This window comes from Eupeodes corollae, chromosome 1, assembly GCF_945859685.1.
Source record: "Eupeodes corollae chromosome 1, idEupCoro1.1, whole genome shotgun sequence".
In the NCBI taxonomy this organism is placed as follows: domain Eukaryota; kingdom Metazoa; phylum Arthropoda; class Insecta; order Diptera; family Syrphidae; genus Eupeodes; species Eupeodes corollae.
Window position 1 is genome coordinate 303750607 of NC_079147.1, and position 25486 is coordinate 303776092.

General features: G+C 36.6%; 2 long non-coding RNA genes across 7 annotated transcripts; one reads left to right on the plus strand and one right to left on the minus strand.

The window, feature by feature from the left end:
* The first annotated feature begins 10931 nt into the window (after positions 1-10931).
* LOC129940810 (uncharacterized) lies at positions 10932-12293 on the plus strand. The gene is made up of 3 exons (XR_008780764.1): positions 10932-11621; positions 11681-11776; positions 11841-12293. It is a non-coding gene; the product is annotated as an uncharacterized LOC129940810 (long non-coding RNA).
* A 5043-nt stretch (positions 12294-17336) lies between these two features.
* LOC129942218 (uncharacterized) lies at positions 17337-25446 on the minus strand. 6 transcript variants are annotated; one of them, XR_008780992.1, is made up of 9 exons: positions 25241-25389; positions 25020-25180; positions 24877-24956; positions 24490-24642; positions 24330-24421; positions 18956-19709; positions 18509-18834; positions 18338-18453; positions 17337-18258 (listed from the first exon to the last, which is right to left on the minus strand). It is a non-coding gene; the product is annotated as an uncharacterized LOC129942218 (long non-coding RNA). The 6 variants fall into 6 exon arrangements; XR_008780996.1 differs by lacking the exon at positions 18956-19709 and having other exon boundaries at positions 25241-25383; XR_008780993.1 differs by lacking the exons at positions 17337-18258; positions 18338-18453; positions 18509-18834; positions 18956-19709 and adding an exon at positions 19769-19950 and having other exon boundaries at positions 19998-24421; positions 25241-25446.
* Between the last annotated feature and the right edge of the window lie 40 nt (positions 25447-25486).

Here is a 25486-nt window from a genome sequence, read left to right on the forward strand (position 1 = left end):
ATTAGTTTAAAACAAATAGTATGTATGTATTAATTTCCTATTTAACTTAAAAAGAGGGATGTATTGTAATAGCTTTATATTTACTATACATAACATAATGTACATACATACACATGTATTCTTTACTCTTAAGTACATTAATATTGAATAAAGTTAGTTGAATCCTAGCATCGAAACGAGATAGTCGCTTTTAATTGATTATTATACATCGTCAATCTAAATTGGCTGACCAAGCTTAATCCATAGCATGGATTTTAAACTGTAGATTGGAATATAAAAAATTGATTTAAAGGCTTAGGTATTTTAGTAACTAATAATCCTGGATTTGCGATAGTTCACTGTGGATCGGCCAGTTGAAATAATTGAACCATTGATTTGGAGGTTAAAGCTATCATTGGTTTTCATCATTAGCTGCGTTTGAAAAAGATTCGGTTTGGTTATTTTATAACTTTAGACTAGAGCTTACTGGCTTCATACGGAAACTCTTAGTTAAACAGGACAGATGATGTTTTAAAAGTAAAAAAACATTAGGGATAAAGAGAAATCTATTTGAATGTTTGATGTCTTAGATTAACATCGTCTTATTCACTCATGATCATGATATTATAAAATGTTTACTTTTCTCTTATAGGCATTTCACACCAAACCCAAAACAGGCTATTATGAGAAATACATTGAATCTAAAATCAAAAAAAAATACCTTCAATTGAAGGTTCACGTTCTGACGCTACTCGTAGGTGCCTTGGACCTATTTGTCATTATATTTATGGCGACATTAATGGTTTTTCGCATTCTCTAATATGTTTGACAAATGAGGTTTGGTTGAGGTGAATTTGAAAAATTCATAAAATGGATAGTCAAATGATGGGTATCAACATTTTTATATTTTACTGGTTTGTGAAACATATTTAACAAAATGAATCCAAGCGTGTCAAATTTCAATCAAATTTATTTTTAAATGAAGATTTCAATCAACATATGTACATACATACATAAATATAAAAAATGCAAATCTCTTGTTTTTAGGTCGCAAGAAGCATTTTTTTAATTAAACTGAGGACATCCATTGTTATAAAGTTTGACAAAACACAAAAATCAAGTTCAAAAAGTTTCTGCATATCTCCACAAAACCTACATATGGAAGGGCTAGTAGCGTTAAAAAACAGATGACATCAACGTGAAGTTAAAAGTGAATTAAATAAAGTAGATGGCGCAACAGTCCGTTGAGAACTTGAACCTAGTGACTTACAACTCTCAAACATTCATGTACGCGAGTACTGTTATCAGGGATGGAGGGGACCTACAGTTTTAAGTCTAATCCAAACGTCTAATTTGATGAAGCAGTTTTGATGACACGAATTACTCTTGGAGGATTTTTCTCTGAAAAAAAAACTGGATAATATGCATTTTTCAGTGCATTATTGAAGAGTGTGGTGTAAATGTCAAACAGTCCAACGCACTAACCATCACGTTCCTGGCAGTTAACAAAGTAAGAAAAAAAGGACTATTTTGATGAACAAACATTTATATTTTAAGAACATTTTTGAAATGAAATACTCATCAAACCATGTCTGTCAAACATATTTGGGGGTTTGGAAGCCCCTATTGGAAATTTCTGTCTACAAACAATATTTGAAGGTTAGAAAATAGGATGCAAGTAAACTTAAGGCTCTGAAATGATCTTCCAACCCAACTTCGTTCAACGCATTAAAATTTTAAAAAAGATTATCAGATTTCTAAATGTGCTTAACTAATAGCATCAGTTCAGTAGATTAAACTAGTTTCGATTTTATTTTAAGTTAATGTTCAGCGATATATGTAAACATCTTTAGCGTTTGTGCTGAATAAATTCCAGACACAAGGTTTACTTTAAAACTTATAATTTATTTCTCTTTAAATTCTAATATAATGAAATTAGTTTTGGTTAAAAAAACAGCGTTGCACGAGGCAGTCTAGACGAGATCAGAAATAAGAGTAAAAAAGTATCTCAAGGTGCAGCTGCGTCTAGAACGTTACTTCGGTTCTTTTTGTATCTTTCTTTTCTACGATCGCTGCGCCATCTGTCGAAGACTGGAAATTTGCAAAAGGTCGTCAATGGTCGCCACATAACTCCCCCTCTAGTACCGAAGGGACGATTTAATTAGTTGTCAAATTTAACTCGATGTTGAACATCTGTTTTGATTTGTAGATTTTTTTCATTTTTCTTTAAAATTGACCGAATCTTTGTTGTGGAAAGCTGGTTTAATTGGATTTGACTCGGTGTTTGATGATCATCGCTTGATGTTGGAAGACTTGGTTCTCGGGCTGTGCTGTTTCCGAGTGAGATGTATGCTGGTTTTAGACGTTATGTTGATACATTTAAAATCCGTCCATCTGCGTTTATTGTAAAAAGACGATCGTTAATTCTTTTTATTACAGGATGAGGACCAGAGTATGGTTGTTCCAATGGCTTTTTAACGCAATCGCGTCGAAGAAAAACATGTGAAGATTTGTACAGGTCAGGTGAAACGAACAATTTTGTGTTGGTGGCATGATTTGATGTCGTAGATGCACGAAACTTGCGCATGACCTCTCGATGTTTTTGAACGAATATCTGTGGGTCAGAAAAAGTGTCTTGGTTAACAAAGAACTCACCAGGTATGGTTAGACTCGTTCCATAGAGCATTTCGGCTGCGGACGCTTTAATGTCTTCTTTGTAGGTTGTTCGAAGTCCCATTAATACTGTTGGAAGTGCGTCTACCCAATTTGTCGTTTCGTGGCACATCAGAGCGGTCTTCAAAGAGCGATGCCATCGTTCCACTAGTCCGTTTGAAGCAGGGTGATAAGGTGAAGTTCTTACCCTCGTGGTGCCAATCAACTTCATGAGCACCTTGGTCGGTCGTGATTTTGATTGGTGAGCCGAATCGGGAAACCCAATGGTTGTAAAATGCAGATGCGACTGTTTCTGCACTCATCTCTTGTAGAGGTATAGCTTCCGACCATCTGCTGAAACGGTCAATCATTGTCAGACAATATCTGTTTCCTTTGCAATGCGGGAGGACAATTAGGTCGATGTGTACATGTTGAAAACGTTGGTCTGGAACATTGATTGGTTCCGGTGATTGTTTTGTGTGTCGATTGATTTTTGAACGTTGACATTGAACACAAGTATGAGACCATTCCAGGGCGTCTTTTCTGATGTTTGGCCAAATGAATTTCTCCCTGAGTAGGCGACTGGTAGACCTTCCGCTGGGATGAGACAAATTGTGTATCGCTTCAAAGGCTTGTCGACGTAGAGACGATGGTATATATGGTCGAATCAGGTTGTCCGAAATGTCGCAATAAATTTTGATGCCAGGTTCTAAGGTTAATTTGGTCATTTTGAGGGAAGTGTTTCCTGGCCTTAGAAATTCTTGTAGTTCAGGATCCAGCAGTTGCGACAGATGTAATACACGTTGATCGAACTGTGATGGCATTGTTAAAGCGTAAACTCTTGACAGCGCGTCTGCCACGGTGTTGTCTTTGCCGGGAAGATAAATTATGTCTGTTGTGAACTGCGATATAAAGTCCAATTGTGTCAATCGGTGTTGGGGAGCTTTGTCGGAGCTCTGCTGAAAGGCATAGATCAGTGGCTTGTGATCCGTTTGCACCACGAAGCGACGACCATCCAGTATGTGTCTGAAGAAACGTATGGCAAGGTAAATAGCAAGAAGTTCCCGATCATAAGTGCTGTATCGAGCCTGGGACTTTGAAAGTTTGCACGAAAAGAATCCGATTGGTTTGTTATATGTCGAGTCTGTTTGTTCCAACTTGGCGCCGACTGCGGTGTCTGAGGCATCAGTTGTCAGAACCAGTGATGAATCTTGATTGAGGTGCGTCAGTAAAGTTGTTTGTTTGATGCTGTTCTTGCACTCTTGAAAAGCCTTTTCAGCCAGAGGATTCCATGGAACCGGTCGTTTGTCGTTCCGTTTCGAATCCTTGATGAGTCCATTCAATGGTGCTTGCATGTGAGCACAACTCGGAATATAGCGACGGTAATAGTTGACTATTCCTAGGAAACGACGTAGTTCGTTTATAGTGACTGGCTTTGGATAGTTTGATATAGCGTTGACCCTGTCTTCTGGTGGTCTGCAACCAACTTTATTTATAGTGTGTCCAAGATATGTTACCTCAGATTTCGCAAATTGGCATTTAGAGACGTTGATTACAAGACCGTACTGTTGAAGACGTTGAAGGACTTGAAGAACATGCTGTTTGTGTTCTTCTTCTGAATTGGAGGCAATCAGGATGTCATCGATGTAGCAGAAAACGAAATCCAGATTGCGAAGAACTATATCCATAAACCGTTGGAAAGTTTGAGTAGCGTTCTTAAGGCCGAATGGCATGACCAAAAACTCAAACAATCCGAAGGGGGTTGTGATCGCAGTCTTCTCAATGTCTTCAGGTGCCATCGGAATCTGATAATACGCTTTATCCATGTCCAAGATTGAGAAACAAGATTTGTTATATAAGTTTTCGGTGAAATCCATAATGTGTGGTATCGGGTATCTATCGGGTTGTGTTTGAGCATTCAACCGTCGATAGTCACCACAACATCTCCAACCACCAGTTTTTTTCTCAACGAGATGAATTGGACTAGCTCATGGGCTGCTGGATACGCGACAATATCCCTTTTTGACGAAATTTTCGATGTCTGCTTTGGCTTGTTTAAGCTTTTGCCCGGTGAGACGTCTTGGACGTTCTGCGTTTGGCTGGCCTGTAGTTATTATGCGGTGTTGCGTCTAGTGGGCTTCGTTTTAGAACAGTTGCTGTTGGCAAGTACAAATTGTTTCACCAGGCTAATGTGTTCCAGTAGGTCTGCTCCAATGATTGCTGTTTTAACGTCTGCGATGATGAACGGCCATGTTATAGCCCTCCGAAGCCCGATGTTGAGCGTGAGGGTTTTGCTGCCGTAGGTGTGAATTGGGGTGTTGTTAGCCGCAAGAAGAATAAGATCTCCTCTCTGCTTTGGGCAATCATTGGAACGAGGTAGGACGCATATCGTTGAGCCAGAATCGAGTAAGAATTTTTGATGAGTCTCCTTGTCGAAGATAAAAAGGCGGCTTTCTTTGTTGTGTTGAGAACTGTTGTCAACCGCCTTGGATGAGAACAAGCTGGTTAGTTTTTTGTGGAAAAATTGCATGGGTTGTCACATCTTCTTGCTTCCTTTCCATACTTCCTGTGGAAAAAACAAACTGCATCTTTTGATGAAACCCTTCTTACCTTTGAAACGGATCTGTTTCTGGACTGCGTTCGAGATCTGTTTTGACCGACTTTGAGACTTTGCACGAGTGTTGTAAGGCTGGACAGTGCAGATTCTACCTCTATCAGGCGTTGATCGAGGGAATTGTTGTTTCGACATTCATTTACCTCTGCAGCGAAAACGAGATTTGGTGCTGTTGACATGTTGTCTATAATTTTGTCTGCTATCTCAGATAAAGCAGTGAGGCCAATGTCCAGACTTCCAGAAAGAATTCCCCTAACATGGTTCGGCATTCTTGACATCCAAATTGTAGAGAGCATATCATCGGGAACATTTTCTCCCGCAAGTCTTCTCATCTCTCTCAACAAACTTGAAGGACGCTTGTCGCCGAGTTCGAGTGATGTCATAAGCTTATTCAATTGTCGCTCCTTGGACTCAGTAAACCTCCCTATTAATTGTTTTTTGAAGGTAGGATATTTGTCAGTGACTGGTGGTGTTTGCACCAAATCCGAAACCTCATTTAGGATTTCAGGATCCAAGGCAGCGATTATGGCATTGAATTTGCTGTTGTCGGAAGAGATTCTGTTGTTGTGAAACTGCGCCTCAATTTGTACAAACAACAAGGCTGGATTTATTTTCCAGAATGGTGGAATCCTGAGGTTCTTCAAGGCTGCAACTTCGGCTAGCGTTGATGCTTGCACAATAGTGTCGCTGGTGTTTGCAGCTGTACCTGCTGGTGGGTCCATGTTGGTTGTCGTATCTTGTGCTGGGTAATTTCAACGAAATCACGTCGGGGTCACCACTTTAGTGTTTGTGCTAAATAAATTCCAGACACAAGGTTTACTTTAAAACTTATAATTTATTTCTCTTAAAATTCTAATATAATGAAATTAGTTTTGGTTAAAAAAACAGCGTTGCACGAGGCAGTCTAGACGAGATCAGAAATAAGAGTAAAAAAGTATCTCAAGGTGCAGCTGCGTCTAGAACGTTACTTCGGTTCTTTTTGTATCTTTCTTTTCTACGATCGCTGCGCCATCTGTCGAAGACTGGAAATTTGCAAAAGGTCGTCAATGGTCGCCACACATCCTATTTCACTTGTGTTGAACGTTCCCATATTTGGATGCGTTCAACATAACTGTTGGTCATATGAAATTCCTCAAGTCTTTTCATCAATTTAGCCATGCTTTTCATCTTGTAGATTTGTTTCTAGGTCTCAACAAGCATTTTCTTAAATAAACTGGGGACATATATGTAATAAAGTTTGGCAAAATACAAAAATAAAATTCCAAAAGTTTCTCCATATCTCCGCTAAAGCTATGGAAGGGCTCGTAGCGTTAAGGAATAGATGCCATCAAAGTGAAGTTGGCTACTAGCTAACTGAATTTCAATTATGACGTTTCATGAATATGATTTCCGTGTGTAGGTTCTATTCAACGAGTTTAGCTTGTTTATGCCTCTTTGGTTTATAGCACGCATTTTAAGAAGTTCATAGCTTTACGTAGGCTATATTACTTACTTACTTAAAACAAATCACCAAGGCTACATATCTAAGGCTTTTTAACCATATCTCAGTTAATGACTCGGACCACTACCCCGTTGTAGCCAAGGTAGCACTTCGGGTTTCCAGGCCGAAGGCAAATCAAATTGTTTTCCGACCGAGTTAGAAATAACCTCTTTAGATGTTATCTACCACCAACACAATGTATCTAAAACCAGTGGCAACATTGCCAAGATGCAATCAGCGAAGCCGCCTCTGACGTCCTGGGTTTTAAGAAACCACTAACAAGGAACTCCTGGTTTGATGAGGAATGTGTGGAACCGCAGTCAATGCTGAGAATATGGAAGGACCACTTCTGCAGACTGTATAACTGCGACGATGAACCGAATTCCGCTGTCAAGCAGGGTAATCCATTCAACATAGACGGCAAAAGCCAACAATCCCGTCCTCCTGATTGAGACGAAGTAAAGATTGCCATATCTAAGGTGAAGTCTAATAAAGCCGCTGGAGCGGATGGTTTGAATAGCCGAGCTCTTTAAAGTAGCTGGGGATAAGTTGGTTAGGAGCATGCACCAACTTATATGAAAGATATGGTCGAAAGAAAGCATGCCCGATGAATGGAACCTCAGTATTGATTGCCCGATTATGAAAAAAGGAGACCCTCTAAACTGCACCAACTATAGAGGAATCAGTCTACTTAATATCGCCTATAAAATCGTCTCTGCAGTAATATGTGAACGTCTAAAGCCCATGAAAGTCCACAGTTGATCAAATATTCACATTACGGCAGATTCTGGACAAAAACTCAAAAACACCAAATCGATACACATAATCTTTTCTTCGATTTCAAGGCCGCACATGACAGCATCTACAGGGACGAGCTGTATAGAGCCATGTCTAGTTTTGGTATCTCTGCCAAACTTGTCCGGTTGTGCAGGATTACCATAGAGAATTCACGCTGCTCCCTACTGGTTGGAAACAACTCAACAGAACCTTTCGATATAAAAAAAGGGTTTTAGACAAGGTGATGCGCTGTCATGCGATTTTTTTAACATCGTACTTGAAATAAAAGTGCAGAGCTCACACGGCAAGGCAATAACTTTCAAAAGTCTGTCCAATTTATTTTTATTTATTTATTTATTTTATTTTGAACGCTTAGTAACTGTAAGATACAATATCTTATAAGGTAGTAACAAGCTTATGAATGAGAATGACAATGTAATTATTATAATTAAATGACATTTCAATTATTTATATTATGATTATTATTATAATATGAAAAGTTCTATACGGTCTATGTAAGTATGTAATATAATTTTAAATTGAAAAGTAATTTATTAAGTCCTTTTTAAGTCCTTTTTAAGTCTTGTTGTGTTTTGATTTTCTTTAATAAAGCGTGGAAGGGAGTTCCAGAGGCGAACTGAATTTACAAAAAATTGACGCTCAGAAGTTAAGCATATATAGCGAGGGTGAACTAGTTGACGAGTCCTGTTAGAGGTGGGGAAACATATTCTGTCAAAACAATATTGTGGTTGTTGTGTGTGCAATATATCGGAGAGGAGGATTAAACAACGAAGTTTTACATAATTTTCCAAGAGCATATTTAATAACAGGGAAGAATAATTAGATATTCTGTCATATCTACGTAAACCAAAAGCATAGCGAACGATATTATTAAAAGCAGTATTAAGTTTGCGTTTACTATCATATCTACAGTTGCAATATAACTCACATCCATAAATCAAAATAGGTATAAGCAAGGTCTTTGCTAGCAGTATTCGTGTTTTTACTGGCGTAAAATACTGGGTTACCCAAAGTGTACGTAGAGCAGCATACATTTTGCCGACAAGTCCGTTTATGTGATCGTCCCAAGTCAAATATCGATTAAATGTAACGCCAAGGTTCTTTGCAGTCTGTACGTATTCGATTGGACCATTACTTAACATAATTTGAGGAAAGTAAACAAGATCTAAGTTCTTTCTTGAGATAACTAAGCATTTAGATTTCTTCGGATTCAAAAAAAGACCATTTAAATGGGACCAATTTAAAATTTTCTCAAGGTCCTCATTGACATTGGAGACTCCATTGTCAATAAGTCCGAGAGGGCAGCTTAGATATAGTTGGACGTCATCGGCATACAAGTGGCAGGAACTATTATCGATCAAAGATGGTAGTTCATTTACATACATTGAGAATAGTAAAGGACCCAGTATCGATCCTTGGGGAACGCCAGATAACGTTGGTAGAAAATTGGACAAACTGTCACCAGCTTGGACTGCTTGCTTTCTATTGTTTAAATATGAATATATGAGCTTTGTGGCGCCTGTTGAGAAATTAAACTGCTGCATAAGCTTGTTACAAAGTATGACATGATTAACTGTGTCAAATGCCTTAGAGAAATCAAGTAAAACCAAAAAAGTTACATCATCCTTATCCAACGATTGCCTTATGTCTTCAGTTACGTTCAAAAGCGCAGTTATACAACTGTGCTTTTTGCTGAAACCAGATTGTTGCGAGGTAAGCATGGAGTTAGTCGTAAGAAAAGCGTTGATTTGTTTCTGCAAAATTTTCTCAAAAACTTTAGATAAATAAGAAAGAATTGAAATAGGTCTGAATTCGGTTCCTTTAGCATTTTTAGGAAGTGGTAAGATTTTTGCCACCTTCCAAATGTCAGGATAAACTCCAGACATTAAAATGGAGTTAAATGTAAACGTGATGTAGGGCAGCAAAAATGGCAGAATCATTTTTATAAATTTTGGATCAATTCCGTCCAGAACAATAGCATTAGACTTGATTGAAAGTAAGCTTTCTACAACATCAGTAGAATCTACTGCTCGAAAACCGAAACCAGGATGATCTGAGTCTTCCGCAGACGAGACACCCCCAGAAGTGATTGGCAAAGGCGAAAGTGACGGTCGTGAGGCAAATGCTTCGTTAAGTGTGTTTACATCAAGACCTACAGCAGTCGCATTTCTCAACTTTCCAATGCCAACGTTTCGCAAGTTTCTCCATAGTTGTCGCCCATTCAGTGAAACATTTAAATGCTTAGAGAAAATTTGAGATTTAGCTGTACGAATTTCTGCAATAACTCTGTTCCGAAGAGAACAAAATGCGAGTCGTAACTCGGGCAATCGATACCGCTTCCAATTATTAAATGCATGATCCCGTTTTTGCATTAACGATCTTATATTATTTGTAAACCAGGGCTTATCATTTTGTTTCAAAATTTTTGTTTTCAAGGGAACATGAGTGTCGTAGAGAAGATTTATCTTGTTCGTTAAGAATTGAACTTGTTCATTGGAAGAAGGCATGTACAAAATGTTATCCCAATTGATGGCTCTTGTATCTTCCTCCAAGTGCAGAACATTAATATTCTTAAAATCACGATATGAAATCTGTTTGACGGCATATATAAGATTAAACTTTATTGTCAAAAATATTAAGTCATGCCTTGAAAAAGCCGGTGCGGAAAGTTGATCATACAAAACCACATCCCTAATCTCACTAACCAAAAATAAGTCAAGCAGTGTCGCGCCCCCGTCAAAGAAGTGAGTCGGAGTCACAGTATTAACTGGGCTAAGATTGAGTGCACGCATGTTATGAATTAAAATGTTTGGGCTTAGTAGATTGCAATTAAAATCTCCACATAAAACTATATTTGGAAAGCCCAGAGAGATTTCTTCTAAAAGTTCAGAAAATTGTGAAAGTTCTATATGCTTATTTGGCCTATAAATTGCTCCTAAAAGTAGATTGCTTTCGCTTCCAAAAACCTCAACGAATAAATATTCAATAGGACTACCTCTCTCAGAAGAAAACTTTAGTTTAGATTTTATAGAAGATTTTATATATATTGCCACACCACCACCAACACGATCTGCTCTATTGTTCCTAAAAATGCGGTAGCCCCCAACAAAACACAACTTGTCACCAATATCATCTCTTAACCATGTTTCAGTAACACAAATAACATCTACATCTGAATTAATAAAAATGTCACGAAACTCGTCAATTTTCGGTAACAAACTTTGAGCATTTATATGACAAACCCTAAGACCACATTTCTGCTTACTCAGGACCCTAACCATAGAATGCAAATTACTTGAGTTATTCATTATACACTGTTGTGGATGCCTTCCATTAACCGCATCCTCAATCCTAAGGTAGTAAAATAAAAAAAGAATACTTAAATAAGAAACAAATAAATTTCATACTTACCCAAAAGTTGTTGACTCGTTGGATGTTGTTTATTTTGTTATGTAGCTGTCACTTGCCTCATTGTTGCTCTCCATGGAAACTCTCCATAACTCAGTGGAAAGAAATTCCATGGAAAAGCAATGGGTGCGTTCCGGAAGAGATCTGGGTTTGGTGTATTGTCGTTTAAGTTGGTTGAATTGTTAAGTTGCATGTGAATGAAACTTTGTTTTATGTCCGTGTTTAGTTTTCAGTATTGACGGTTGATGCATGTCATTGCAGTGGTTAGGTGGTTCGTATTCATACGTTTTGTGGTTACTTGGTTATTATGTGTATGGTTTTTTTTTAAATGTTCTGGTTTCATGTGGTTCTGTGTTACAGGTCTCTCCGATTTCGACCGTGGAACACACCCTTAGTCTTGGGACACTGATACCCCTATTCTGTTGGAAGTGTTCTAATACCTAAGTGGTTTCCCACTATTTGGGTGTGATGATGTTGGTTGGGGGTATATGTATGGATAGGTGGATCGGATGATGTGTTCCTGTTAGAGATAGAATACATCATCGGAATATTTTTTTTGCCGGTGTGGGTGGGATGATAATTTCAGCACTCCCTCATTTGGCCATCTACCACACAGTGGATTAAAAAAAAGAGTGATAGTGGTAAAATTAAATTCAAATATCCGAAAAAAGAAACAGTTGGACCAGCAAAGTTAGTTTTTTTATTTGATTTGATTTAAAAGGCGAATGTTAAAAATTAATTCTTTATAGGAAAGAAAAGATATTTAAGAAAGTGAAATAAGTGGAATGTTAATTGGTGCCAACAATTTTGGAAAAACAAAAGAACCCAGCAAACAACAAGTAAAGGTGGTGAGTCTGTTAATTTAGCGAAGAATAGGAATTTACTTAGGATAATTTTTTTTTATAATAGTTTGATTCCCGGCGGCCCGAATTAAATTATGGAGAGCGGGGCCGCCGCCCAAAAAAAAAAAAAAAAACAAAATTTTTGAAATTCAATAAAATTCAAAAACAGAAAAAATTTGAAATTAAATAAAATTCAAAAAAAAAATTTAGAATACAAAGTTGAAATTAAATAAAATTTAAAAACTGAAAAAAAACGAATGAAGGAGAATTGGAAATTAAAGGAAATTTAAATCAAAAAAACTTGAAAGAAAAGGAAATTTATACGGGAACCAAATTGAGAAGAAAACAAAACAATCAATTTATAAATTTGGCCCACAACATAGACGTACATCTCCATATCATATATTTCAAAGTACCTAACCGGTGGATCTTTTTGTGTTTGTGATTGTCCTATATTTAAGTTTTTTTTGAAATTCAACAAATTAAATCGTTAATTAATTCATCGGCGTGGATGTTATTTTTTTTTTTTGTTTAATTCCATAACTTTTTTTGTATCTTTTTTTATTGTGAGGTGTGAAAAAAAAGGTTGGTGTTATTTTCGTGTTCGGTCCCATAATTTTTTTGTTGTATAGGGTCCTAAAAGATACCTCCACAGAGCTCTTTAGGGGTAAGGAATTAGGGCGCCGATAATTGTATCCGCTTAACAAAAAAGAAAATACCACAAAGGGTTCTTCTACGTAAAGGTAGAAACAAATAAAGACTTAGGACTACCAACCTGACTTTTTTGTTACCAGTTCTTTTTCTTGTTTTTTTTTTATGTTAATTTTTTTGTTAATTTATTTTATTTATAAATCTGATGATTAAGCTGTCAATTAAATAAAATTAAACTTCGGACAGAAACGCCGGAAATAGCAAAAAAAAGTTTTTTTATGTTTCGCCCAAGCGAAACGATGAGAGCTTAAGTTCTTTTTTTCAGGGGTGTCGAGGGTAGCGGAGTGGGCATGGACCTAAGATGACCTGAAGCCGATCATCGACCACAATTTTGGGGGTATCCAACACTGGCCGCGGATACCTAAAGGTAGGGTGGGTAATGGCCTCACTGCACTAACATCCGCAGTGCCCTGATGTGCCAATAGTCCGTCCGTTTATGTTTCCTTCCTTTTCCTCATTCCTTGGCCTGATATATGTTTTTGTCTGCAGGCGAGGTTGAGTTTCGGGGGCAAGATCCCCCCCCGTCCGACGAGCTGACGCCGTGCACCGCAAGCAGGCCGCGTCCCCCGGATCTCAACAATCCCACCTAACCTATTCCAAATCTTCCTATCTCTTTTTCCTACCTCATCCTTATCCTACCCTTCCACTTCACCCACCTCCACACCTCCTCTTGCCTCGCAACAAAATGGCGCCCAACGTTTTTAAAGGGTGTTCCAATCGCAACAAAATGGCGCCCAACGTAATTAAAGGGTGTTCCAACCAGTTGGAACATTTTTTTTGGCGAATTAGTTTATGTTGTACTTGTTTCAGTTTTTTTTTATGTTGTATTGTCCTAACCAAACTTGCTGTGGATTTTTAAACCTCGTATGTCTGCGTCAGGAAGGCCACAGGCGTACCTAGTCGTATCGCGACGAGTGTTTGAAAATTCACAGTGACTGCGGTTAATGAATGTAATGTTTTTTCTGAAATTACTGAAGTTTGTGCAAAGGGCGTATGTCTGCACCAGGAAGGCCACAGGCGAACCTAGGTGTATCGCGACGTTCCTTTGCGAAAGCTTGAGTAAGGTCAGTCAGTGCATTTTTTGTGTTTTGTCTTTTACCAATTCCCATCCTAACTTTTTTTTTCTTTTCTTTCTTTCTAATTTTTCAATTTTCTTTTCCTAGTTTCGTCATTTTCTACTTGGACGATTGATTGTGCGAGACGTGTAGTCCGACATCATCGTCCAAAATTTTTGTAAGTTTTATCCTGCCGTTTCATGTCTTCTAGCAAAGTCCCTTGAGACTGTCTAGGATCGCGGGAACGGTAGGGGAAAACTTAGTCATGTAAATTGTTTGTGTTTCTAGTAGATTTCCTATCCCATTATGGTCACATCAGGGGAAGTTTATTCTGTCCGTCTGATGTCTTTTTTTTGCAGCGATGTCGTCAGTAAGGTCGTACCACAGATAATAAATTTATACAGATGTCTCATCCCAGCATGAAAAAATGAAACATTTTTTTCTCTTAACAGACAAGCCTTAACAGACAAGAGCTTTTAAAAATAAAGCTGAGAAAGCTCTTTTTGCCTTGCTATTTTTTTTCGTTTTAGAAACTTTTCTCTTCTCATTTGTTATTTTGTTTGCCAACGAATAAAAAAACAAAGTTTAGTCCGTTGCAAACAAATGTATTTCTTTTTTTTATGCGCGTTTTGATGCGTAAAAGAAGAAAGGGGTGATAATGTTGGATCTTTTTTTTGTTTATTTTTTTGTGAATGTCGATTGTTTAGGTGTGTGGGCAAGTGAATGTGCAGATGATTTGGTTTCTGTGTTTTACGTTCGTACGATCGTATGATCGTACCTTCGCGACGTTTTTCTCGTCGTCCATAGCTCAAAATCAGAAGAGATATCGACTTCAAATAAATTTTGATATACAGATAAAAATATATTTTTTGAAAAAAATCCAATTAAAGGTTTTTTATAAATAAAAAAAAACTAAACAATGTTACCTCGAAAATTTTACGAATACAAAATTATTTTATCTCCAAACCAATTTTGTGCAACGAAAAATAAAGTTTTTAACATCTGGTAAAATTTTGAGAAAAATCTAATTGACATTTTTTTTTTATAAAAAATAAAAACCTGAGAAAACACTACTCAAAGTTTTTAAAAATTGAATTTCGACTCAAATATCTTTTCAAAACTTTTAGATATTTGCTTTAAACTACTTTTTAATTTAAAAAAATATTGTTGTCAACATTCAGTAAAATTTTGAGAAAAATCGAATTGACAGTTTTTCTTACAAAAAATAAAAAATTAAAAAACAACTCAATAAAAGTTGGTAAAATTGATTTTCGACTCAAATATCTTTTCAAAAATTTGAGATCATGGTTTCCAACCAATTTTAATTTATAAGAAATATTGTTTTCAACATTCTGAAAATTTTTTAGAGAAATCAAATTGACAGTTTTTTTTACAAAAAATAAAAACCTAAACAAGAAAATTAATAAAATTTGGTAAAATTTGATTTTTGACTCAATACAATTTTGAGAAAAATAGAACTGAAAGTTTAAAAAAAATGTTAAAACCTAACAAAAAAACAATTTTAAAACTTCGTAAAAATTTACTTTCGACTCAAATAGCTTTTCAAAATTAAAAATATTGTCTTCAACTCTTTCTTATTTCACAGAAAATATTGTTTTTGATAATTAGCAGTTTTTTTTATTTAAATCTAACAGTCAGTAAAAAAAATCTGCAAGAAATAGTATGCAGATTTGGTAAAAATGGTGTTCGTTTCTTGATATCTCTCAAATTAATTTCATTCATCCAATTTGTAAAAATTTAAGATATGCTACTAAAATTGACAAAAATTTGTTTTTGACTAAAAATCTATTTAACAAAACTAGATTTTCAAACTAAACTATTTCCTTATATTAAATATTGTTGGTTATTTTAAAATTTGTAAAAATAAATAAACTAACGGTATGGGAAGTAATCAGTGTGGGCCGCATCCAAGCCTTTTTTTAATATCTGACAGACAATAATGGTAGATTATAAGGTTGGGTTGCATCACAGTCTGATTCAAGAATCTCAAGACTAAGATACTTGAAAAAAAAAACTTTGAAAAAACTGGACGAAAAGCAAAACAATTGAAATGCACGATTGGATCGCACGAACCTGCTCATTTATCCAAAGAGTCTGTTTAAATATAAAAAGTAATGAATTTGTTGATCATTAAATATTATTAAGAAAGTATAATGGCTTGTGCAGAAAAAAAAATCGGTTCATTAGTTCTAGAGAAAACTTAAAAACGAAATAACGGTTCTTTTCTGGAGAAATACAAAAATATGACAAATCAAAAATCTAAAATAAACATATTACAGAAAATTAGTCGACTTAAAAAGAGTAAAAAAAGGCTTTGGTCTGATGAAAAGAATTCTCTCGAAAGAGAAATCGATTTAATGGAAGGTACAAATCAAAACACCAAGACTTTTGCGAAACTTATTTTATCGCAAACGTTCGTCCTGCAGTTTCAACTTTCTCAGAGATCAACCAGGATTACACTTGCCCCATCCATCTTCCTTATATAGACGTTACAATATATAATACCTATACAATTTAATTGAAGTCTCTAGCGTTATTGGTTCGTGAGATATTTAGGGTTAACCAAAATGTTCGCCTTTTGTTTTAACTGCTTTTGTAAAAAAAAAAACCACCCACTCAATTGCATCTTTCTACAGTATTATCTGTATAACAAAATTTGCAGTCGATATCTCTTCTGGTTCTTGAGCTATGGACAGCAAAAAAAAGTCGCGAACTTACGAACGTAGGTACACACGCACAGACATTTTCCCAAAATGCTTTTATTTCCACTATATGGACCTTAAAACGTCGAGAAATGTCAACATTTTCAATTCGACAAATCGGACCCATTACAATAATCAAAAAGGAACACGTTTTTTTTATACAGTTATGTCAAGGAAACATACAAATCAGACAATACAAATCTACAGGAAGACCCTTATTCGAAAACAGTACATATTTTATTTTTTGCTATACAAAATCTACTTGTCCATTTTGAATAAAAAAAATAAGATCAGTTCTTTTTAAACTAGAAAACAAATATTATTTTAATTGTTGACACATTATGTACAATGAGGTACATACATGTACATTGGACATATGTAGGTACCTCATCATCCAATTGACACCAGTCAACAACACTTCATTACGTTTAAAAACATATAAAACAGAAAAATTTATTGGTGGAGATTTTACAAAATTGAAGAAAAAGAAGAATTTATAAAAAAAATCCACATGAATGCACGCAACTAGCATTTACATTATAAGAACTCGAGCTATAAAGACAACCTTGTCCTAGCTTTGTTTCTATTTCCAAAGACAACTGTAAATATTTTTTTTCTCGTCGTCAACAAGCGATCAACTCTCCTGCACCTATTTTCAACGCATCACCACCAGCCACACCACACCACAAAAAATCAAAATACAACAGTTTTGTTTTCATTTGTGAAGAATGATCTTGGTGTATTATGTGTAACTGTGCATTAGGATTATGAGAGGAAAAGAACGTACAAAAAGATTTCAGATTTTTCTTTGCCTTAGTTTTCATTCATAGGAGAGAAGACGAGCAACATAGCTTTCGGGTATTCATTTAGTGAATGTGTTGAACTTTTTGAAAAAGCTCTTTTTTTGGTTGATTTCAGTTTCATATATCATTTCTCGCCATAAGGGTGAGACATCTGTATATTTATTATCTGTGGTCGTACCATGTCGCTCATAAGCTACCTAAAGCACCCCGTATGTTTATGGAAACCTGAAATTAACTTTTCGTTAGTGAGTAACAAAATCGTTTACATAAATCCTTTTGTTTCAATTACTAACTTTATTACATACATATTTTTCTTTGATTTATTTTTTTTGTACATTTTTCAAAGTTATTCTGATATTTTTTTGATTTGATTTTTCGTTAATTTTGTTTGAGTGTTATTTATTACAAAATTAGTGAAATTTTACATTTTTCTTAATTTTTTTTTTGTTTTCTTAGTTTGTTAGGTTTGTTTTCGATAATTTTTCTTATACATAAAGTTAATTTGTTTTCATTATAGAAGACGAATTTAATCTTAGTAAGACAATCAAATTTAAAGATAACTGTACAAAGTTTTCTAAAATAGTTTTTTTTTAGAATTACATTTGTTAAGAGGTTATCTATCGTTTTTCGTTTTTCATTTTTCATTTTTCATTTTTCTATTCTTATTATTATTTTTTCTTATCGATTCTTAGTATTTTTCGTGAGTAATTTAATTAACAAGTTATTTTTTGAGTTTCTTATTTATTTACAGTTATATAGTTATAGTTTTTTTGTAAGTTTAGGTACAGTTTTGATAAATTAGTTATTTAGTTACAATATTTTTCTTAAAATTTTTCGTTTACATTATTTATTTACTAGTTTTCGTTATTTATTAAACTTTTTGTTATTTATATATCTTTTTGTTACAATATTAGGTTTTGTTTAGTTCAAGTTTACAGTTTTTTTTCTTATTTATTTATTTTTTCTATACAGTTTTCGATAAGTTTACATTTCGTTTTTTTTTGTTTGATTAATTTATTTTTCTTAATTTAGTTTTTTCAATTTATCTTTTTCATTTTTTTTTCTTATTCTAGTTTCTATAAATTTACATTTTTTTTCATCGTTACATTATTTATTTATTTTTTTTTTTGACATTTTTGCTTTCGTAAGGTTAGTTGTATAAATTTAGGTTGCAAATACCAATAGGTGTGTTTCTAAAAAGATTAATTTTTTTGTATTAGTGAAGAAATTCAGTTTCTTAGATAAAGTACTTACTTTTTTTTGCAAACTCACCACTTTTGTTTTGTTGTTTCCGTTTTTCTATATTCTTTGTTGATTGTTGAACAGATAAACGATGGCTTATTCCAGTAAAGAAGAGGAGGAGCGCATAAACCGCCTTATAAGGAATGCTGAAATAAATCAACCAAGATTAACCAGGTCGGCAAGTCAAGGGTTAGACCATACCTCTAGACAGCAGATGATGTATTCTCCTCTTATTTCTGATAGGCAAATCCGAGCTGAATCCAACCAACCAGCTAGGGCTAGTATTCCTCTAGGTCGCGATGAAACCTATAGCACAGTCGATTCAGTTTCTCCTCCCCCGTTTAGTCAACTTACTGGGATGAGAGAGGAGAATGTACACGATAGAGAGAGTATCGGGTCGATGAACGATACTGTGCGACCAGCGACAGGTTTTGTGCCTGATACTAGTAATAGGCCAGTATCAGTCCAGGCAGTTGGCTCAGGTAGTTCTAGGGACATTTTGGAGAGCCTAGCTCAAAGACCAACTCCTGTAATAAAAGCAAAAGATAAAAGATTACTACCAGAAGACATAAAAGCTTATATTAACTTGGCAATGGTAGAGGGTTTGTCTACTACCCGCCAAGTTATGCAAAGGGAAATGACCAATACCTTGAAAAGTGAGATCCAAAATCAACTTGGTGAATTCCTTAGGAATTTGAATATAGGGCCAAACAATCAATCTTCTACCAATCAGATGCCTAGACCCGTGCCGGCGACCCAGCCACCAGTGCAGCAGTATCCTCCAAGTGATCCAGGTGGAAGCGCTTTTGTACCGGTTAATCAACCGAGTCGCCGAATACATGACCCGACGAGAAGACCTCAAGATAGGGGTAATCTTCCCGCTGGGTATGAGGAAATCACGTCAGATCCGTATGTCAACTCTTATCCTATGAGAACTCCTAACCCATACGGCTACCAACCGGAGTACTATGGTCCAACTCAGCATCCGAGACCCCAGGGTCCAATAAGATTGGATAGATGGGGCTTGAAGTTCGATGGCCAACCAACGACTATGACCGCTGAGGATTTTGTTCTTCGGGTTGAGATCCAGCGGAACAAGCATAGATGTTCCTGGGGCGAAGTGTTAAGAGATTTTCATTTACTTCTCTCAGGAAATGCTACCGAGTGGTACTGGCAGTTTCAGCGGACAAATTACCGTCATGACTGGCCAGCTTTGAAGGATGCCTTGCTGCGTCAGTATAGGAATACTCGCTCGGACTTCGAGATAATCCGAGACATCATGGATCGTAAGCAGCATTCCTGGGAGAGTAGTGAAGATTTCTTCATGGCCATAAACCGGATGAAATTCCAGTTAAGGGTCCCAATACCGGATGTAGAGATGGTGCGAATTCTGAAAAGAAATCTAAATGAAAGAATAGGGAAATTAGTTTACCCACAGGCCATCTTTACCTTTACTGCATGCAAGGATGCGGAAGTGGCATTTCCCAGGAAGGAATTGCCAAAAACCTTTGCCAAACCACCAGGCAAATATCCGGTCAATGAACTGGAATTGGAAGAGGAGTACCAACCGACGAATGAACAGCTTGCCGCTTATCAGTTTGGTACGGCTCGACCAAAAATTTCGCCTCGCAAATACGCGGACCCTACAAAATTAGAATGTTGGAACTGCAGAGTGCAGGGCCATACTTACTTTGATTGTGAGTCTGATGTGCGAAACGTGTTTTGCTACAAGTGTGGTCAAGAAGGTGTAATAACTCCACGTTGCCCACGATGCAATCAGGGAAACCGGTTTCGGGACGCGAAGGGTACGGGGGAATCGCGTGCCAATCCAAATCAGAACCCCCAATAGATTTTAAAAATTCCACCTCCGCTGATGGAGTGATGGAAACCCCTCTCTTGCAAGAGGGTGAGATAAAAATACAAATTTTAAAGCGAAAAGAAAAAGGAGAAATTATAAAAGATGTAACTGAAAGAAATTTATACAAAATTAAACCGCTACATGTCCGTCTTCAGGAAAACGAGGAAGCTCGGGCAAGAATTTTCAACAGTGCAATAAGCACACCTTCCAAAAATGTTTTAAAGGCAAGGGCGAGATACAAGGCCCGTAAAGAAACTTCGAAGAAGATATCTTCCACTATTGTAAATTTAAAATCCGACCCTCGGCCTTATGCAAAAATAAAAATAGGTTCGAGAGAGTTTTTAGGCTTACTAGACAGCGGTGCTAGTGTAAGCATATTAGGGAAAAATTGCGAACAATTGATTGAACAACTTGGTTGTCCTATTACACCTTTCAGTTCAGGAGTTAGGACCGCTGACGGAAAAAGACAATCAATTGTGGGCAAAATTTCCATTAGAGTCACGTATAAGGATAAAGAAGAGATGTTGACCTTCTTCCTCGTTCCCAACTTGGACCAGGAGATCTATCTTGGAGTTGACTTTTGGAGAGTGTTTCAGTTAGCTCCGGGAATTATAAGTAGTATCTCGGTTGACGAACAATCAGATTCTCTAAATGCTCACCAGTTAACCTCGGATCAACAGGCCAGACTGGATGCTGTCAAAGATCAATTTATAAGTTTCGAGCGCGATGGTCTTGGAAAGACTACCATGATGGAGCATGTCATCGATACAGGAGATGCCCTCCCTGTGAAACAGCGTCACTACCCTGTCTCTCCAGCGATACAAACACTGTTGTACGATGAGTTGGATCGGATGCTGAAGCTCGGTGTGATTGAGGAGAGTGAAAGCCCGTGGTGTTCGCCAGTGGTACTCTTACGGAAACCCGGCAAAAACCGACTCTGTTTGGATTCCCGTAAGGTGAACGCACTGACGAAGAAAAATGCGAACCCTCTTCCTCACATTGAAGGACTCACCAGCCGATTTCCCGTCGCGATTTACATGAGTAGCATCGATCTCAAAGAGGCCTTTTGGCAAATTCCGCTGGAGAAACAGAGTAGAGAAAAGACTGCCTTTGCGGTACCGGGAAGACCCTTGTACCAGTTCACTGTGATGCCGTTTGGGTTGTGCAATGCAGCTCAACGTTTGAGCCAGTTGATGGACAAGGTGATTCCTGCACGACTTAGGGAGCGCGTTTTTGTGTACCTCGATGACTTGCTTATCATGGCACCGGATTTTGATACCCATATCAGCCTGCTAAGCGAAGTAGCCGAATGCTTACGTAAAGCCAATCTCACCATCAACATGGAGAAATCAAGGTTTTGCTTCAAAGAGTTAAAATACTTGGGCTTCATAGTTGGTGGTGGGAAATTTAAAACGGATCCGGCGAAAGTAGAGGCGATCGTGGATTTCCCGATCCCGAAAACCCCTAGGCAGATCCGTAGGCTACTTGGAATGGCAGGCTGGTATCGGAAGTTCATAAAGGACTTTTCAACTTTGACTGCTCCTTTGACTGACCTGTTGAAGAAGAGAAGCGAGAAGTTCTTCATGACGGATGAAGCGCTGATGGCATTCGAGAACCTGAAGAAAGCATTGATCTCAGCGCCGGTTCTTTCGCGCCCGGAGTTCACAAAAAGATTTTACATCCAATGTGATGCTTCTGACGCCGGGATCGGTGCTGTACTGGTTCAGTTGGACGAGGAAGGAGAGGAGGTACCGATTGCGTTTTTCTCTCAAAAATTTAATAAAAGTCAGAGAAACTACAGTGTCACCGAGAAGGAGTGTATGGCCGCGGTGATGGCTGTGAAGAAGTTCAGGCCGTATGTCGAGGGAATGGACTTTACAATCATAACGGACCATTCCAGCCTTAAATGGCTGATGAGCATGAAGGACCTTAGTGGCAAGCTTGCCAGGTGGAGTCTTTCTTTACAGTCCTATACCTTCGACATACAGCACCGTAAAGGAAGTCAACACGTAGTACCGGATACTCTTTCTCGGGTACATGTGGATTCTCTGACTATCGAGGACGTTGCCCCGTTGATTGACTTGAAGTCAGCGGAATTCCTTTCTGATGAATATTTAGACCTCATCGAGACGGTTTACAACAATAAAGACGAGCTTCCCGACTTAAAATACGAAGACGGATATGTCTATAAAAAAGTTTTTAAAAAATTAGGCGAAGAAGAAATGTGGGAACATTCTTGGCTCCTTTGGGTACCATCAGGTTTAACCGAGGAAATTATAAAGAAGGTTCATGATCCTCCTAAATCCGCTCACGGCGGCATAGCAAAAACCCTAGCTAAACTTAGAAATTATTTCTACTGGCCTAATATGACCGTGCATGTTCGTGAATACGTCTCTAATTGTAGTGTGTGTAAACAAAGTAAAGCGTCGAATCAAGTATCTCGTCCTCCTATTGTTACGTCATATTGTAGTAATCGTCCGTTTGAAAAAATATACATTGACTTTTTAGGACCATACCCGAGGTCAAAATTAGGAAATGTATACGTGTTTGTTGTCTTAGATCATTTGTCCAAATTTGTGTTGTTGAAAGCGTTACGAAAAGCAAGTACTTCAAGCGTCATTAAATTTTTAAAAGAAGACGTTTTCAATATGTTTGGAGTACCCAATATCATCCATTCCGACAATGGAAAACAATTTGTATCCAAAGAATTCGAATCGATGATAACTAAATACGGCATAAGGCATTTTAAAACCGCTCACTATGCACCGCAATCGAACGCGTCGGAGAGGGTGAACCGCTCCTTGTTGGCTGCTATTCGATCGTACCTAAAAGACGATCAAAGGTATTGGGATACGCACCTTAGCGACATCGCGTGTGCGTTAAGAAGCGCGGTTCATAGCTCTACCGGCGTGTCACCTTATTATGCATTATTCGGCACTAACATGATGACGCACGGTAGCAGTTATGAACTTGCCAAGAAGTTGCATGCGCTGGACGATAGCGAGCTGTTAACTCTTCCCCGACATGGTCGATTGCAGTGCATACGAAATCAAATTCGCGAAAACATAATTAAAGTCAACGATAAATCCTCAAAAATTTATAATGTCCGTACTAAAAACGTTCAATTTTCACCCGGACAAGAGGTGTATCGGAAAAATTTTGTGATGAGCGATTCGTCGAAAGGTTTATCAGCGAAACTCTCACCCAAGTATGTTAAATGCCGCGTAGTTAAACGAATAGGAAATCAAATGTATGAGTTAGAAAACTTAATCGGAAAAAGACTTGGAATATATCACGCCAAAGATTTAAAACAATGAGCAGAATGCTTCAAAAACACGTTCGTTTGTTTTAAATACAAGCCGTAATTATCATTGTTGCTAATTCGTATCGTTTCTGTTTGTTATTTGTTAATGTATTAAATTATCCGTGAGTATAACTTATTATATTTATTTAGCAACAGTAACAAAAACCAAAAGTACCTGGAACTGTTTAATAAACACGGATATTTTAAGTATATATGTATTTATTATATTCATTGCATGCCTTATGTTCTAAATGTTACTTAATGTTAAATGTTTTTATTTATTTATTTATTAATATATTAACTTATTTTATTAAACATCTGTGATAAAATGGTTCAACCATCCCATCTGTGATATTTTTACTTATTTTATTAATTTTACTAAGACTAATAGCTTTTAAATTTTTCTTTATCTGTGATAAAATGGTTCAACCATCCCATCTGTGATATTTTTACTTACTTTATTAATTTTACTTAGGCTAATAGCTTTTAAAATTTCCTTCTTCTGTGATAAAATGGTTTAACCATCCCATCTGTGATAATTTTACTAACATTATTAATCCTACTAAGACTGATAGCTTTAAATTTTCTTCATCTGTGATATTTATATTTTCTTTTTTATTTTAGCTTAAGTAACTTATCTTTTAAAACTTGTGATACTAAATTTACTACCTTTTCTAACTTAAATACTATCCGCAATGATTGAAAACTACGATCTGTGATATTTACAAAATCCCTAAATTATTTATTTATTCATTTATTTATATAGTTATTTAGTTATTAATATATACTTTTTTAATCGTATCTATAACTTAACTACTTAAAATAAAGTTATATAAAAAAAAAATATTCCTATCACTTACCAATAACTAATTAAATGGTGTAGGGTCACTTAAACGTTGGAGGTATTAGCGGTGGCGGATAGAGATGGTTGATTCGCTGCATAGCAGGATTCCTGAAGAACAGAATACATTCAAATTAGTAGGTACTCCCAATTAAATATAGATAGTTTTTTTTGTATACACTTTAGGCTTAATAGAGGACATAGGTACTAGCTCGGTTTTTCTCGCAAATCTCTGACGAGCACCTCCGATCCACATATCTAGAAGTGTACCTCCCAGCATCCTTAACTTTGGTACACCGGACGCTCCAGCAGATAGGGGTTTCAACAAAATCCTGAAAAAGGAATGCTTATTGTTAAATGTGTAGATAGTTATGTATATATGTGTAATTTCAGGTGTCTAGTTGAATAATTACTAATTATAAATAAAAAGTAATTCGCTTTGCCTTTGACTAACGTTGAGGTAGGTCGGCCACCTACGCTGGTTATTGTTAGGGTCATTGACCTTCTAACTATAGAAAGAAAAAACAAAATGGAAGCCGACTTAATTTTATAAAATTAATACTAACCTCTACTTAATGGTAGTACAAAAGTTTGCCCGGCCTAAATCGTGGGTTTTTCCCCACAATTATCAAAAAACTCCCTTAATCTAGGAAAGAAAAATCAAGCAAATAAAATCCAATAAAACTAATTGTGTATTTCAAACACTCACCCATCTCAGCATCCCTTGTACCTCCAGTTCCTCGCCATCATCCGAATCCCATTCCATTTCCCAGGCATCCAGAATCCTTGTTTTTTGCTTTTTATTGAGAGTATATCTCAATAAACAGCAAATTTTGTTGTGGATGCCTTCCATTAACCGCATCCTCAATCCTAAGGTAGTAAAATAAAAAAAGAATACTTAAATAAGAAACAAATAAATTTCATACTTACCCAAAAGTTGTTGACTCGTTGGATGTTGTTTATTTTGTTATGTAGCTGTCACTTGCCTCATTGTTGCTCTCCATGGAAACTCTCCATAACTCAGTGGAAAGAAATTCCATGGAAAAGCAATGGGTGCGTTCCGGAAGAGATCTGGGTTTGGTGTATTGTCGTTTAAGTTGGTTGAATTGTTAAGTTGCATGTGAATGAAACTTTGTTTTATGTCCGTGTTTAGTTTTCAGTATTGACGGTTGATGC